Source organism: Perognathus longimembris, chromosome 4, assembly GCF_023159225.1.
Source record: "Perognathus longimembris pacificus isolate PPM17 chromosome 4, ASM2315922v1, whole genome shotgun sequence".
NCBI classification, from domain to species: domain Eukaryota; kingdom Metazoa; phylum Chordata; class Mammalia; order Rodentia; family Heteromyidae; genus Perognathus; species Perognathus longimembris.
In genome coordinates this window covers 26730170-26747865 of record NC_063164.1, presented here as the reverse complement: position 1 = coordinate 26747865, position 17696 = coordinate 26730170, and the positions used below count along the sequence as shown (strand labels likewise).

The 17696-nt window shown below is 40.6% G+C and overlaps 1 long non-coding RNA gene across 1 annotated transcript; it reads left to right on the top strand.

Annotated features, from left to right (window-relative positions):
* The first annotated feature begins 446 nt into the window (after nucleotides 1-446).
* On the top strand, nucleotides 447-17134 carry LOC125349932. Its single transcript, XR_007210657.1, has 3 exons — nucleotides 447-609; nucleotides 6738-6745; nucleotides 17123-17134. It is a non-coding gene; the product is annotated as an uncharacterized LOC125349932 (long non-coding RNA).
* The last annotated feature ends 562 nt before the right edge of the window (nucleotides 17135-17696 follow it).

The window sequence follows — 17696 nt, the reverse complement described above, 5'->3', positions numbered from 1 at the left end:
CGTACCAGACTGGCCGGAATGCTGAGAGAAAAGAGCAGGAGGAGGAAAGAGGAGTGAAACAAAGTAGAACCAGACGGGCTGGAGGAGCAGAGCAGAGAGCTGAAGTGGGGCCAGCCGGAGGGACGGAGCAGTGAGCCAAACCAGAACCTGAGGCCTGAGGAGGAGTCCGGAGCCTTAGGTCTGAGGAGGAGTCTTAGGCCTGAGGCCTGAGGGAGAGTCCGGAGCCCTAGGCCTGAGGAGGAATCTGGAGTCTGAGGCAGAATCTGAAGCCTGAGGCCTGAGGCTGGCAGAGAAACCTAAAGCCTGTGGGGAGGCTTGAGGCTTAAAGCCTGAGGAGAGGCGAGGCCTACTGGAAGGAAGCTTCATTCTCTGGAGGGTTGGAGATTTGGAACCCAGGAGGCTGAGGTGGTTGGAAATTAAGGTGTAGGTTCGGAGTTCAGGTCAAGACAGGTCTCAGGTCAGAACAAGGTAGTCGCAGGCAAGCATTAGGAGGTGGAGGGTGGCTCTGGTTCTGCGTTCTAGATTGTAAATAGAATCCCTTTGTAAATAAAACCCCTTCCCACCTTAAATTGTGCCTCAGTGGATTATTCTCACTCTGGGAATACAACAGTACGTCTATCAATGAGAAATAGTGGGGAGGAAAAAACCCAGAGGGACTGGTGAGTAATGAGAAAGTCACATGCTTGGAGTTTTAGTGTGTAATGGTTAATCTTGATCAGGAGCAGACATTTTTTTCTGCTTTCTGGCCATCACGAGGTGATCCGCTCCAGTCCACTGTGACACCCCTACTATGATGAATTAAGACCGCCAAAATAAATAGCCCCTTAAATTGTTTATCTCAAGAATCTTCCATGTGGACACCTAATACTCAGAATGTAGATTCAAACTTTGTTTCCTACTCTGTTGTAATATACATAACAAACACAAATGACTGCAAATTTTATTCTGTTCGATCCTTATTCCCTTAGCTAAGAAGTTGACCGAGCGGTACAAACTGCATGGGATAGTTGTAATGATAAAAAATAAAAGAGAGAGAACATGTTTAAGCACATTAATAGGTTTATTACTATCAGCCATGTTTAAGCACATTAATAGGTTTATTACTATCAGCCATGTGGATTTTGTTTTTGCCACGTAGAAGGCAATAAGCCCTCCTTTAGCACTCCTACCTATGCCCTTTTGGTGTTTGTCCAAGGCCAGGAGCTAAAAGAGCAGAAAGATGGAACTTGAGAACTTGCTAGATCTTTGGGTGTTGAAGAAGACAGAGCCATAAGGACTTTCCCCTTACTTTGTTCCTACTACTTATCCCCCAATTTGGAACAAGAGTCTTGTTTTTTGGCCTAAGGATCAAAAAGGCTATGACTTCGATAGTTAATGGTTTAAATTTGTTTTCCTTTCTTTTATTTTTTGAAGAAACGATTTGATAGCTATAATTACTCCTGCAGACCAATTATTTTCATAGAAATTAAATAGGTCTGTGGTAGTACTTCACTACTAGATCAATGTGTTTGCTACACTATCAAAATCACTTTTTCCCCTGCTATGTTGAAGAAATGAACAATTGAGTACCAGGTTGCAGAACTGAGATTTTGTTTAATATTTACCACAAGCCGACACATTTAAGTTTTGAATAAGCACAAAGCTGGGCCACTTATACCCAGCAAAGCCCATGATGGCAATTCATATACAATCCTCCTCCAGGAATAAGCCTATACATATTGAAATGTCTGCTCCAAAATGAATATCTAAGACCTTAAACTATGAATGCCCTTTTACCCAGTGACTCTATTCAGAGAAATTTATCTTTAAGAAATACTCAAGTGCACCGTAATGCAATGATTTGCATAGCAAGTGTATTCAGCAGAGATTATTTATAGTTATTCTTTTTAGCAAAATCCCAATTCCAATAATAGAGAATTGATTCAGTGAAGTATAGCTCATCTTATTACTTACATAGTTCTGGCAACCATTTAGCTGAGACTGTTGAGCAATATTATGAAACTCTGCAAGTTATAGTACTAGCTCCATGAGTAATTTGCTATCAGTCTCTTTCTATTTTTTCATATATTCTACTGCTTCTTAGCCTGTGAAAGAATCCATACCATGGAATTCCCTGAAAGTGCCAACAATCTAATTTTTTTAAAAGAGGTTTTGAAGAAGCATACTACCTTCCTTGGCGTAGCTTTTTCTCCAGCCTGTATCTCATCCATCAAATAAAATATGCCTCCAATGATGCCAGGAAGAGTTTTGCTGAGGATTTAATTGGAAATATCAATGCTGGCATTCCAACCTCTTGTCTTAACAGAATAAAAATTCTCCTAAAAATGAATTCCTGTCACACTTATACACATCTCAGTAAGCCTAGTCCATCTGCCAGTGGGGATGTACCTATCTAGTCACAAATAGACCATGAGTAGATGGAACTGTGTTTGTATTCAAAGGGCTGTTTGAATTCCCACACTCTAGCAAAATCATCACAATATGAGTCACTATGGGGAAATGGGCTCGGGTCAAGGTAATAGGAGATAGTCTATATTCTTTATGAATTTTGCAACCAATTTGATAATAAAGTGTGACTATATATCCATCCATCTATACATACATATACATATGCATACATACTCATCAAGTCACTAGTTACCACCACCACAAAAACATTTCTCTCTTGCCCCATGGGCTTAAAGTGGAGACAAATTTTAAATAAGACTTGTTTACAATTGATGATCACTGTAGCTCACGGTTGGATCTGCAGACAGTTTGCTCACCTCTTTGCTGTGATAGGATGACTTGCAAACCATAGGATGCCTCTCACTGGCTTCTACCTACTAGAAACCAGTAGCTTTCTTGTAGTTGTAACAACAAAACAATGTCTCAAGATAGTGCCACATGTTCTCTGGGAGATAAAACCATCCCAATTGATGAATTGTGACACTGTTTTTCTTATTATAGATCCATTGTACTTTATCAAGTTAGTTAATCTAGAATTTATTCCCTTCAGAATGTCCTCCTTTCCAACTTAGAACTTTCCACAGGAGACATTCTGTGTACTGTCTGGGAGATAGAGTGGAACTTTGGTTATGCTCTGAGGTTTGTCTACTAGAGAATGCCAGGCAATGTGATAGCCTGTGCTCATTGTCACTCCTTGCTGACTCACTACATCAAGAGCTCCTCAGGATCTTCCCCTTTAATGGCTGAGTCTCATGTAAAGGGCACTAGCCTTCCTTCCCAATTTCTGGTCTAGCTGTGCCATCATGACATCAGGTTGAATACTACAGAGAGAAGCAGTAGCTTATGTGACAATTTCAGTAGATCTCACCACTGAACAAGATCCAATCTCTCCAACTAATCCTGTACTTTATGCCATTTATATCAGCATAGCTTCTTGGATTCAATACTGACAAATAAGCTTAGAAGTGAGAATTTCTGGTTAATGACATTTTGGAAGGGAACTGAAGGACTTCTAACATTTATTGACCCTCCCCTCAGAAAATTAATCTGTGCCAAATGTGGCATAGATTAATCATTTCACCAAAGATTGGTTCAGAGTTGGGTTAGAACTAAATGAGTTTAAGTCAATGAGATGCTAGGAGTGGCTTGTTTGCGGTTTCTGGAAATAGAAATCCAGTCTACATCCAAGTGGAAACAAACACCAATGCATGTATATCAGTTGTTGCTGGCAAACATCATGTGATCATATGGGGAGCCAGCTTTAGGATAGAGCTGACGCCACTGATGGCAAAGCCTAAAGCCAAAGAGATCTTTAAGCTGTGGAATCAATAAATCCAGAAGTCTTCCCAACTGCTTCTTTTTGTTTATGGTCACAGATTTCCCTATGTTGAAGCCAGTCTTGCTAGTATTACGATATTTCTAAAGTGGTTTTTGGAGTCTGGCTTAAACTTTGAGTACTGATCATTCTCACTTATTAAAGATAGTTTGATTTGATTACCTAGAGATGAATATCTACTACTTCTTCAAATATACTGTACTGGTTCCAGCCACTCCTTTGGATTCTCAGTTCATGGGCAATAGAAGGATGAAACAGAGAAGCCATGGAAACACTGCTGTAACAACAGACACATAGTGTGGTGAGGAGAGTGGCTTAATTTCATCTCCCAGTTCCTTGCTGAATCCAGCTCTTGGGAAATCAGGACACGTCTGACATAGCCCTAACCAATACTCTGGTCAAGCATATTGGAATCAGATACACCAAGTTTCAAAGCCAGAAGGTAATCATGTCACACATCCTCAGAGATCCTCACTGTCTTGTCAATAATATTACAATAACAAAACTCACTATTCTGCATGTCCCTATGATAGGGACTGGATAAAGAACATCTTTTCTGTTTTCTTCTATTCTCTCTCTCACTCCTTTAGCTGACCCGTCTGGCCTACCACTCACTACCTGGAATATTCTGGAATATTCTAGAATATTCATGGGATCCATCAGCTTAGCTGAAGGGACCTACTTTCAAGTGGCTAGCTGGGATAGCTGTACCAATCCAGTTCCAGGCAAGCCATGACTCTCTACAAATCTGGCTTTTAAGGTAAAGAGAGGCACAATGGCCACAGAATCAAAATGACTCACCCTTCAGGGTAGAAATGGAGTTATCAGGTAAGCATGCTTTCATATACCAGTGCTGCTTTTGCCATACATTCATGTCATGCCTGACTCAGGCACTGAAGCTGAATGTTTCGACCCTGGTCACACCAATGATTGTCAAGTTCACTCACAGACTACTGGATTTAAAGTAGTATAAATACATGGCTGTGATCCAACAACCCTGAGCTTAATCCTGCTCTAGTGTTGATTAACTGTGTGACTTCAGATAAGCCATTTCAGCTCCGTTTCCTCCGGCACCTAATTGGGGGATTATCTCACACTCTCTCAGATCCCGTATCATTTGGGGGGCAGAAGTGGAATGAATGCATTATGAAAAGTGCCCTCCTCTGGCCTGTTTTAAGGATTCAGTGTCCTTTTAGGCCTGATAATCTCATGAAAGTCTCAGTTTCCTCCAAAGTCAAATAGAGTATCTGTGTGAACCCACACCATGGAGGGTAGGCCATATTTGGCTAATTGAATATCATTATGTGCTTTGAAACTGTCCTCGCATTTCAAAAAGCTGGTTTTTTTATTTAAGGAAAAATGTATATAATCATTCAAAAATGTGCTATAAGAAAGCAGCTGCTGTGAGGATATTTCTGCCGAGAAACTAATTGTCTGGGAATTGGGATGCATTCTGCCACTCGTGCAAAGAGGCAAAAGAGAGAACGGAGAGTGATGAGAGGCACAAATATATTGACAGATGAGAAGAATAAATGTTTTTGTTGCGTGCGCCATGCAGAGGTGTCGGACACACCAAATTATGACATAACTGTTGGAGTAATGGCTGCAGCTGTTGCCTTTGTAAAGTGATCCACAATACACCACTCGAATAAGCACAGCAGCGTGTCCAAGTCACTTCATACAATGAGGGCAGCTTAATCCCATGCCACGTGAGCTCTGTGCCAAATGTGGCCAGATCATAGCCGAAGGATCAGGCCGGGAATAATCATATCCTCAGGAAGGGAAAAAAAAAATCCCCTGAGTAACACACTGAAACCCCTCTTAAACAAAGCGAGAATATGAATCTGCTAGTGAACGGAAAAATTCCTGAGTAAATTGTCCAGGAAAAGCCTGGGGTAAACATTCTACATGCCACCTTCATTTCCACGGGAGTGTTCATGACCACTAGAAGGAAAATTTGACTTTGGCAAACAAGGAAGATGCAAGCAGGTTGTATTTCATTCATTCCCTCATTCATTTCCTCCACAAATATTTCCTAAGCATTGTCTGAGTGCCAGGCACAGGAGATACATAGAAAGACAGCTTGAATGGAAGCGAACATTGAACAAATAAGAGAACACTTAATTCTCTGCAATTATAATAACTTCTTTGAGAAAGAACCATGTAGTCTCAGTGTGGTTTGCAGGCTATATTTTCTCTTTAAGAGTAGGCTGAAATGCACATGCTTGTACTCATTGTAAGCCTTCCTTGAATAACAAGAGACTTGGGAGTTAATATCCAGAAAGCTAGACCTTCCATTGAGATTTCTGGAAATCATCTTATTTTATTTGATAACATGTGCTTGTCATTGAATATTCACAATTTGGCAGTGATATGTCAGAATCTTCTTCACAATTCAGCAAGCAATAAGCACTCAAGCTCATTGTGGCTGTAGGGAAACCCCTTTTAACGTAGACAGGATTTACATTTGTATATCTGAGTTGGTAATGGCCAATTGGTAATGGCCAAGATTATGGGCTCCAGAAGCAACCTGTCTGAGTTCAAGCCTGTCTGTCTCTACCACTCACTAGCTATAGAAAACAACTTACGTAACCCCCCGAGCCATGATTGTCCTTTATAAGATAGGACAAGGGTCATTGTGTGGATGAAGAAATTAAATATATGGAAAGCATTTTAATTATTACTATTGCTGGAAACTAAATCTAGGACCCTATACTTTAGCTAAGTCATTATGTCTTTTATTTGGGGGGGGTGAGGTGGGGGGGTGGTTTTGATCACAGGGCTTGAACTCAGAGTCTGGGTGCTGTCCCTGAGCTTTTTTACTTAATGCCAGCACTCTACCACTTTGAGCCACAGTGCTTGCCACTTCTGTTTTCTGGTAGTTAATTGGAAATAAGAGTCTCATGGACTTTCCTGCTCTGGCTGATTTCAAATTGTAATCCTCAGATGTCAGCTTCCTGAGTGTCTAGGATTACAGGTATGACCCACAGTGCCTGGATCTTTATGTCCTTATTTCTAGAAACTCCACAAATAACAAATTGTTACTGGATCTCAGCCTGAGATCTCTGCTTCTTCTAGTAGTGTAAGTCTCCACCCTATGCCATGCTTAATTGTTTTCATTTGCTCGATCAAACATAACAGGTTCCTTAGCTGTTTTTGCTGTAAAACATTGACACCTTATTTGAGCCCATTAATTAAACAAAAAGCTTAACTCCCCCCCTCCCCCCCACCTCCCTCCTCTCTCTCTGTTTGCTCTGGGCTGTTCTCACTCAAGTCTCTTTGCAATCACCTTGTAGTCCAAGAAGGACAGGACTGGTAACATGCTTACAAGCAGGAATGGAGAAAATGGATTGTTCCCAGGGAAAGAAACAACAGCACTTCCTCAGGACAGGACCACACCAGGAAACCACTTATTTGTCTTGACCAGTGGTGACAGCAATAACTTCTCTGGAACCAGAGAAACAAGGGCTGAGATCATTCTCATCAGAATACACCTGTAACCAGAACTGTTTATCAGACCTCCTGCCCTCTGCCTTAAATCCTTTGTCTAGTCACATCTGTACCTGAAGATGGCTGAAGAGGGGCTGAGGTGCTTCCCTGACCTCTTGCCACAGCTGCTGTATATACAGTGTAATAAGCATTATTGTGCTCTCATCCTGTCTCTTTATTTGGCATTTAAAGGCAAATGGCAGGACCTGACATATTGAAGCCCTGGAGTTTGGTCCTGGGACTAAGACTCCAGTTTAAAAAAACAGGCAGTTAAATAGTGATCATTTTTGAGTGGTCATGATTCTCATGTTTTAGCTTTTGTCAGAAGTGATTTGCCAGATTTCACACACCACTGATGAAGAGTTGGGACTAAGGAGAACATTCAGTGCCAGTGCGCAACTCCCAGACCTCCCTCGATTCCACAGTCTTAGGGCATCCTTCAAAACAGAGTAAAAATTAGGAGGAGCCATGGAAAGGTCAAGCATCCACATATATATCCTTTATCCTGGAAGATTATGTAGTCAGTATATTGAGCCCCAATAGTTTTAGGAAGACAGGTAGATAATCGGTTATTTGACCTTTAATGTTCCTTGTTCATGGAGAGTCAGGACCTCTGCCATCTCAAAGGCTGTTGGAGGAGCAGGCCAGATTTCCTGAGTAGAACTTAGAGTCAGATTTGCTGAGTTTGGGTGATTTGTGTGTTCCCAAGCTCCTCCAGACTGTGGAGGAGAACAACACTAGGCTTAATTGTATATGCAGCAAACATGCCTGACTCCTAAAGAAACAGTCTGCTTCTGCTTCTGGGAGAGAACAGAACAGGAATATTTTGGGGATAGGTGGAAGTAAAATTTTTTGAAAGCACAAATAAAGGCAATTTCAGTTTGTCCTGTTCTTCGGTTTTTGTTTTTTTTTTTTTTTAAGCCTCCATGTCATGCCATTCCCTCCTGTCTTCATTCCTTTCTCTTTTCCTGTTTCTTTTCTCCTGACCTTCTGCAGTATTGCAACATACTTTTCCCAGAGTGAGTTTTCTCAGAATATATCAGCTAATTAATTATTTTCACCTTATTTTGAGAATGGACTCCTGACCTCTTTACAAAATAGCTGTTGCATTCTTCATTCATCCAAGAAAGATTCTGGGAAGAGGTGATTATTTGATAACTGGGGAAAGCGATGGCGTGTGGAGAGAGAGCTTATCCAAATCATTCAGACCCAAGTTCTAGAGCCCAGAATTACTTCCTTTCCATGTACCTAAGCCTGGGGGGAACCAGCTACGTAGGAAGCCTCATCTGGGAAAAGGCATCAAGCAAAGACTGTTTCACACCTACGTGCTGCTCACCAGAATCTGCCTCCCTCTCATCACTTTTATTCTTGGCTTCCCCAAACAAAAGCAGGGTGTTGCCTGACAGCCAGTACTTATCTGTGGCTAAGCAGGCTGATGCCCATTTGTGTCCATTGATGAGGTTGTCAGTTCGGTCTGACTCTGGGCTGCTGCTTTGATTTAGTGATCAGAGCCTTGTCCTCTAGCCCATCCCGCCTGGCTTCTTGTCCTCCACCCATCTAGAAACATACACTTTTATTTTGGCCAGTCCTGAGGCTTGGACTCAGGGCCTGAGCACTGTCCCTGGCTTCCTTTTGCTTAAGGCTAGCACTCTGCCACTTGAACCACAGCGCCCCTTCTGGCCGTTTTCTGTATATGTGGTGCTGGGGAATCGAACCCAGGGCTTCATGTATACGAGGTGAGCACTCTTGCCACTAGGCCATATTCCCAGCCCCTAGAAACATACACTTTTGAATGTTGTGCAGATCCTGTTGATGTAGGGGAACTTTGCTCTCCTTTTCTCCATTTGAAAAACGAAAATAAATGAAGTGACATAAATGTTACTTGGCATGGGGGGGATAACTTTCTCTACAGGAATGACAAGTTCAGTTTCAAACCCTCCAACTCACCACAATTTATAGGAAAGGGATTTTTTTTTCTTTTCAGTGAAATGAGGCTCCATCTACACTGGGGAGTACTTGTCAGCTACCACCAGAGATTGAAACAATAGTGAGCAGGAGGACATTTGATCTCCAAGGCCACACATTGTAATCACAGCAGCATCCATTTCTGCTAAGGGCTTGACACCATGGGCAAAGCTTGTCACAGGAATAAGAAACTGGGATAGTGTTTGGTGTGGATTACCTCCCAACATAGCTGGGTCTTTTGTACATCCGGTATAGGATTCTATCTATAGGCTCAATTGACCCCGATTAACTTGCACCCACAGGGCACCTAGTGTGGCAACAGAAAGAACACACCATGTGTCTACCCTTCCAAAGTATTTCTTCTCATGTCCACTTAGAGCAGGCTGTGTCTCATTACAGCATTAGGAAATGGGAATCTTTTCTTTCTTATGAATAATAAATAGAATCATGAAAACTAAAAGAATATGATAGGATCCTGCCAGTGGAGCTGACATTTAGATGGCAGAAATAGCAGAAGTGAAATTATTAGTTTAAAAAAAACCCACTAGGCTTTGTGAAACTTTCCATATTTTTTAATTCACTTGCAACAGATAATTAGCTCATGTATTTAAATTGGCCTGCTGAATTTTATTCAGCAATATTTTTAAGGAGATCACATGTCATTTAATTCTTGCCTTCATTTAGTCCTTACATAGTATACACAGGACAGCCCTCCCTCCTCCCTCCTCCCTCCTCCCTCCACCTCCTGACTTCAGTCTCTCTTTCACAAGCTGTTTAGGGCTCTATTTCCAGCCAAATGATCCAGATTGTTTTTTATCCCAATGCTATGCATCACTTTTCTAGTGAATCTTTAACTTATGCAATGAAAGAGACAGAAGATGGGGCGTGGCAGAAAGACAAGGGTCAAGGGAGCCTGTGGAATGGAAATTTGCACTTGGCTTCCCCCTGATTGGCTGTGATAGCCTTGCTTGAGCCTGTGGGAGAATACCCTGGGTGATGAGTAAAGTGAGGGAATTCTTCCAGGAATGGAAGCATTCATGGAGAGGGGCCACGGGAAGCAGCCTGTTACCCTTGTCAACCCAGTTCAAACCCAATGTATCATTTAAATTAAAATAGACCACCTTTGACGAGGAGAACTTGGTGGGGGGAAGGTATATTTCCTTCCTAGTGTGATTTGTTTGAACATTTCAATTAGGAAAGTGTCTTTCTCACTGAAGTCCTGGCTGGCTTGGCTTTTTCAGTCTTGTGTTTGGTTATAAGGTGCTGAGAATTCGACATTATGCAACACTTAGCTGACATACTGCCTCTAAGCCTGTTCCCTTCCTTTCTCACAAGTGAATTTCAGGTCCTCCTCTCACTTAGTACTTGTCTGTCCTTCATTTTCAGTGCTTCTCTCACCTCCATCATGGAGTTTTCTTGCTTGCTGTTTTTGTCAGTCCCTATGAGCCACATCCCAGCTTACCCCAACCTCAGATGAGACCACTTTGGCTGCTACATTTTCAGCAGGCAGGGCACATGGTGATTATGTCTATATTAAGAGCGGGAGGACATGATTGTTTACTTTCTCAGAAGGATAAACATCTCAGCTGGAAGTCCTTGACTGTGTGCTTAAGGACACAGACAGAAAGGACAAAGGGCAGCAGAAAGTGCTCCTGCCAGTGTGATTTGCATCTGAGTTCAATTCAGCTCTGTTTTAAAGAGTCTCATTTAAATACACAGTACATTAGCTTCATTCCTGCTTCCTCTCCAATATGGAAAATGCATTCATAGCTCAGTAACCTCTCGCCCATCTAGTCCCTACAGTTGGGAGAGGGTGGGCCAGGGGTATCCAGCAACTACAGGGAAATTGTATTTCAAATGAATGTCATGTCATCAACTGCCTATATATCCCCCAGCTGCACTCTGAGAAGAAATTTGCATATTTTCTTCCTAATGGAGACATATATATACATATACATGTATATATATATATATATATATATATGATGAACATTTTGTTTTGTCCGTTAAAAGTACTACTTGCCCCATATGCTTCAGGGCTTCTAAATTTGTGATAGGAAGAAATGATTTGTTAGACTAAAGAAAATCAGAAGAATTTTAGATGACATATCTACCATTATCATCTGTGTGAAGAACTCTGCACAGAAATCGCCTCCAGAATACTTTCCTGCAAAAATTAATAAGTAGATTTATAATGTAAGGATATGTGAATAGTCGTGTGAAGGACCACTGATCTAAACCAAATCAGCCTGCAGAGAGCCCTAAATTATGCAGAAGACTGAAATGACATTCATGTACATTGTCTATTCCTTTTCTTTCTCATTTTCCTGGGAATTCATATATACTTTGAGATCTGCGTATGTATTTCCTTAACCCCTTGCCTTCTTTTACTCTGCAAAATTAAGAGGGTAACTAATGAATGAGCATAGTAAAGAGAGTACAAAGCATTATATTGTCAAATATTTGAATTTCACATATTGCAATACTAACCTCAACAATGTCTATATAGTGAAAAAATAATAATAAGACAATAGTATTGACTTTTTAGATAAACATACCAGAATTTATAGCTATAAACCAAATGTTACATATAAAGGCCTTAAAAGTAAATATCTTAAAAGGATAAAGTGTTTTTGCTTCTGTCAGTTTAGCTTTTAGTTTTTAATAGTGTTTTTTGTTTTTAAATTTTGTTTTCTTGTAACACCTCATAGGACTTGCTGCTAAGCCCACAGTGTCTTCTATTGACTTCTATATAGTCAATGGAGAAAAATTTTGCTTTTTGAGAGTAGATTTAATTTTTGCAAGTGTCAAATATTAATCGGGATGCAAAGTAAACTAGTGAATTAACACCTATTAGTTTAAGACATTCTATGAAAGTACCTGTACAATGCAAAATGTCTACTGAATTTAGTTAATTTATAACTGGAAAGATATGTGGAAATTCATACTAACTATACCTGACAACACTCTATGCCTTTAATCAAAGAATTGAGGCATTAGGAAAAATCTTAGTTTAGTGATGTCAACCTCTTAATGATTGGACCAATAGTAACACCTGAGTTATGGTAGGCCAATAAAATCCAGTGCTAGGCATTTGGAATTTGTCTCTAAGTCGGGTAGTTTTTCAACTGGTTCTGTCTATAATATAAAGGGTGAGAACCAAAGTTCTCTGCAGGCTTCAACAGAAACTGAGGAGCCAAGAAGCCTATCTACAAAGAAAGATAAAACACAAAAATAAACACTGATAAAAGTGAGATAAAGGAATAGAGCACAGTGCCCTTGTATGTCCAAAGACTTTAGCTTTATAGTTCAGACATCCTGAAGTGACTGTCATTGTACTTAGATTCCTTGAGCTACCACTATGTAGTTAAATAATCTATTTTAAACATTTACTTCAACATATCAAGCTAGGTTGAGTTGAGTTTGTTATCTTGATCTACAAGATGGTATCTAAGGGATGATGCATAGAGAGATTCACTTCCAAGAGGGTGCTGAAATCACTCAGTTTCTCTCAGGACCCAACATTCTTTTGATAAGGACCTGATGGGTTCTCTGAGATAAATGAGAACAGACAAAGAAAGAGTCAGGTCCTGGGCCACGAGATTTGAGTCACCTGCCAGCAGCTGCTTTTCAAGAGATACCAGGGGTTGTTCTGGAATCCTTCTAGGATGAGCAAGATTCCTTAATAGCATGGGCAGTTGAAGCTTGAGGATCATTGCACCTGGCAGATAACTGTGGGGCAGAGAAAAAAATTGAGGGAATTCTGTAGGGTTCTTGCAAATATTCCTGTCTGACAAAGTCCCAGAAAAACGGGAAAAGGAGGTATAACATTGTCATTCTCTTGTACTCAATTGACTTAGTGATAGCTCCCTCATCATTTAGACTAGAAGGTAGAAATCCAAGTTGTAAGTGGGCATACATGGGTCAGCACCCCATCTTCATCTCATCCTTCCAGTTCATCCAGCCTCATGCTTTATGTTTCCACCCCCCTCTTTTAACTCCATGCTTTCATACATGGTGTCCCCTGCATTTAGAATGCCCTTCTCACTACTTCTCTTTACTTTATCCTTGCTCTTCATTTCCTGTGTCTTGGAAACTCCTATTCAAACCCTTTTCAAGAATCTTTCTCTACCCAGAATGGACTGACTCTTTCATTTCTCCTCACTACTTCAGTATCTTACAAACATTTGATTAATCCATTGTAGTCCTGTAATGATTTGTGCATGTGTTTTCTTGTCAGCTAAACTGTAAGCAATAGTGAAGGCGTTCACCTCGATAACCATCTATGAATAGTAGTCACTCATTACTAATCTGTAGAGGATGTTCTGATAGGTAATAAATACCATGCAGACATTCAATTTATCTGGAAAGAAAAGAACCAAAATTGTTTAGTCATTTTCTAAGGAGATTCTCTTAAAATACATGTTCTGGGGTCTTTCTCAACCATCGTGCAAATAACTGTTGTAACTATTTATGAAATTTTAGCTAAGTTGCCTGCTGCTTCCCTAGCAAGTTGAGTGCCATGTCATGTATAGGAGAGATATTCAAAGTTATGTTGCTAAACAGGAACATTTCTGTATGAAATTTATTTTTCCTAGTCCAGAGGACCATCACCGTGAATAAATATATCAATTATTTTCTCCTGGCTCGTCTAGCCCTCCTTAATGGTAAAAGAAGCATTTTTGCTTTGGCTCTGAAATCTGAAAAGTTTAAGAAGCAGAAAGAATCTTTGTGTGTTATTTTTCATGTTATTTTGCATACCTAGCATCTGAATACAAACGAGACAAATGTGTGGTTAGAGAGAATGGGAAGAGGGAAGAAAAGAGAAATAACAGGACAGAAGGATATTATAAAATTTTAAATGTACTTGAGAAAAATCTTCCGAAGTGAAACTATATAGAGCAAAATCACAGTAATGTCTGAACAAACACACAAAAGAATTCAGCTATTGTTGAATGTGGTTCCTTGTGATGTACCATCCCTTATCCAAGTGTCAGTGAGGGTCTTGGTTTAAGTGGTGGGGTCTGTCAGACCCTAATCATTGTGCTGCCTCTCTGTCTCCCTCCCAACTTGCTCAGGCACTGGTGCTTTGGTGCTGATTATAAATACATTTCAGATCAGCTATCTTAGTAACTAGTGGTTACCCCTGAAGCCTCAGTCTTTGCTACTCTATCACTCAGACAATGGTGAGCTTATTCATAGTTGTTTTCAGCAGCAGCTTTGTAACACTGGCGCAGTAGGAAGGCCACAGAACTCTGGTTCTCTTCTCTCAAAATATCTCCTGTCTTTGTACCAAAGTGTGATACTCTTGGTGTTTGGAGCACACACTTAACAAGTCTGTCTTTGAGGCTTGAGTGCAGGATCTTCAGTGAAGCTCTCTTTCATCTATAATTGTTTCCTGCCTTACTTTTTAAATCCAACCTTGGCTTTAGAGAAATGGTTTGAAAGTGGCAATGATTCAGTAACAATGTTGCCATTAGGCTTTTCCTGTGAAGGGCTTTGTGACCACTACAGGTGCATTAAATCATGAAATGGAATAATAACAAAAAGGTTGAGCTGTGAAGATGATATGAAAGCTAATTTGAAAGCAAACCTTAATTTCACAATCAACTCAGTCAGGAGACTTGCGTGAAATCACAAGTGAAGCCAGTGGCAAAGCAAAGATGTTCAGGCCATGGGAAAACAGCCTTTCTGTATAAGACATGGCAGAAATACAGGTAAGGTAAGAGTTTGTGTTATGGTAGTGAATGAAGCCAATATCTCAGGTTTTTCTCATGAGAAGATTACGGAATGAAGCCACTGAAAGGTGGAAACTGACAATGTGTGGAGTGGTAAAGATGTAAGTCTTTGAATTCCTACTTGGATATTCTATCCTAAGATTTCTTCTATGACCTTTAGAAAAATGGACCTTTCTGATACTCATTTGTTCTTATCTATAAATGGGACACAATGAGGGTGCCCTCATCAGACAGCTGTGTTGAAACCTGACTGGTAACGCACATAAGCCATCAGAGCATGTCAGTGAATAGTAAGTACTCAAGATAGCAGAGTAAGATCTAAATGCCGTTAATTCAGATTAATTCGGCTCAACACTTGTTCTTAACAGATCAAGCAAGAGAAAGATAAATATCTTTTTCAAATAGTGTGGTCACTAAATGAGTGCATGAGGTAGAGTGAGCTGAGAAGGGAGCTTTGAGTTTTGGGGTCTTTGGGTCCGTCTCAGTCTCTGAATGCCTCTCATATAGTGAATATCTCCCCCCACCCAGGAGATCTGCAAAATATGCATTTGTTATATGCCATGTCCTTTAAACATAAGCCAGCTAACTTCATCTGGCTTGCACATGAAGAAACACCAATCTGCTCCGATTTTGGAAGAAAAATGAGATGTGTTGGGCTTCTGTGGTGGTATGAGGTTTTTGTTTTTCTTGTGTTTTTGGTTCTGTTTTCTCATTTTGTTTGTCCCCAGCAAGGCTCTCTGAGATAGCGAGGAAAAATTAGTTGGAATGTCATATTTGCCTTAAGCTGTGACCTAATACTCTAATTCCTTCATTAGGTGTCTTGGCACTTTAAGTACCATCACTGTCATCATCGTCATCATTAGCATCATCCTCACTAACCGTCTGCCATGAATCCCCTCTTTGGCATTTGTGCACAGATTTCCTCCTTGATAGCTATACTTAAGAAAGTCTCTCAGATTATATAGTCTGCACCGTCTGATCAGAACCATCCCTAAAACACCATCTGACAGGCTGAAGCAGGGCTTCCAGGGCCTGTTGAAGGATTAGTACATACTTAGTGATGAATTCCAGGGTCCTGTACACTTCCCCCAGTGAAGGGAAGGATGGAGGGAGAGAGAAATGGAAACTAAGGTGAGATCAGTGAGGAAATTGTTCTAGACACAAAATTTAACAGGGCACAAAACCTAAATATCTTAATACAGTTTCAAAAATTAAAGTGAATAAAATATAAAATGTTAAGAGCAAAATCAGAGCAGGGTGCTAGTGGTTCCTACTAGTAAACCTAGCTATATGGGAGGCTGAGATCTGAGGAGTGCAGACCAAAGCCAGCCCAGGCAGAAAAGTTTAGTTTAGGAAGGAAAACTCATGAGACACTGACTTCCAATTAGCCAGCGGGAAGCAGGAAGCAGATCTGTGGCTTCAGTGGTAAAATGCTAGCCTTGAGTGAAAAAGCCAAGCAAGAGCATGAGGCCCTGAGTTCAAGACCTAGTACCTGAGCATGCATGTGCACGTGCACACACACAGACAGAGCCAATCGTCCTGATTTTCCCTTTGCATCAGACAAAAAAAAATAATGTAGTGCTCCATACACTCCTCAGTGTATATCCTATAAGTGTATTAACCCTTCTGGGGCTCCCATAATACAAAAAATCAGCTTAATTTTGTCATGTATTCTGTAAGTTGCAATATATGTGATGAACACAATTCTATGTTGTAGAGATACCCCAGCTAAATACTTTACCTCCATGAAAATTACATTTGAATTCAGAAAACAGATGAAAAACCCACAAATGAATAAAATACACATTGCTTCAGAAACATCAGACAAGAATATTATGGGAACCAAGTGATAGAGGGAGTGATTAAGATTCTAAGTAAGGTAGGCAGGGAAGGCTCCACTGAAAAGTCACTGAACAAAGACCTTAAAGGGAGAGGGAGCAAGAGAAGCATTGTCTTGGGAGAAGTGCTCCATGCACAGGGACCAGCAAGGACAAGGGGCCTGAAGAGATGTTTTTCTGAGACCGGGCATGAAAATCAGCAGTTTCACAATCAGAGGGGAGAGTTCCTGTAGGGAGCAGGTAGAGATCCACGCTGGCAGCATAGACAATAAAAGTAGCAAGCACAATATCAAAAGGGAAAGCCTAAGTTTGACTGGTGGTCAGATACCAGAACAACAACAAGGAGTTTGAAAGGAAGAAGGGAAGTTCGGTAGGTCCCAATAATGTCAGCCTTAACAATTCATTTCTTACTAAGGATAGGAGGTAGCTTCTTGGAAGAAGAAATGTCCCCACGGAGCCCAGAGGAGTGGCAGAGGAAGGGAACTAGAATATAAAATAACATAGTCTGGGGAAAACATGAGCCTTCTCACACATTTCTGTCTTTGTTTTTGTTGTTTGTTTTCTTGTTGATTAAGGAAGCAAGTGTCAGGCCCTTGGCTAGAACCAATAATTTCTGATTTTCACTTCAATTTTGTAACAAGAAACACATGAGTTACTCTGATGGCTGACAGTGCTCTTTCTTTCTGTATAACATCAGCTATTAGATCGTAGTATGGAGTAATGGTGTATGTAATACAGTGTGAACATTTCAAGCCTTATATCAACAAACGGGCTAACACAGGAAAAGCTGTGATTGTCATTCAAGATTTATTAAGCTGCCAAACACCATACTCCACATCTACGAATGATAATGGTTACAGCAGTGGATATGCAATTCTTGTC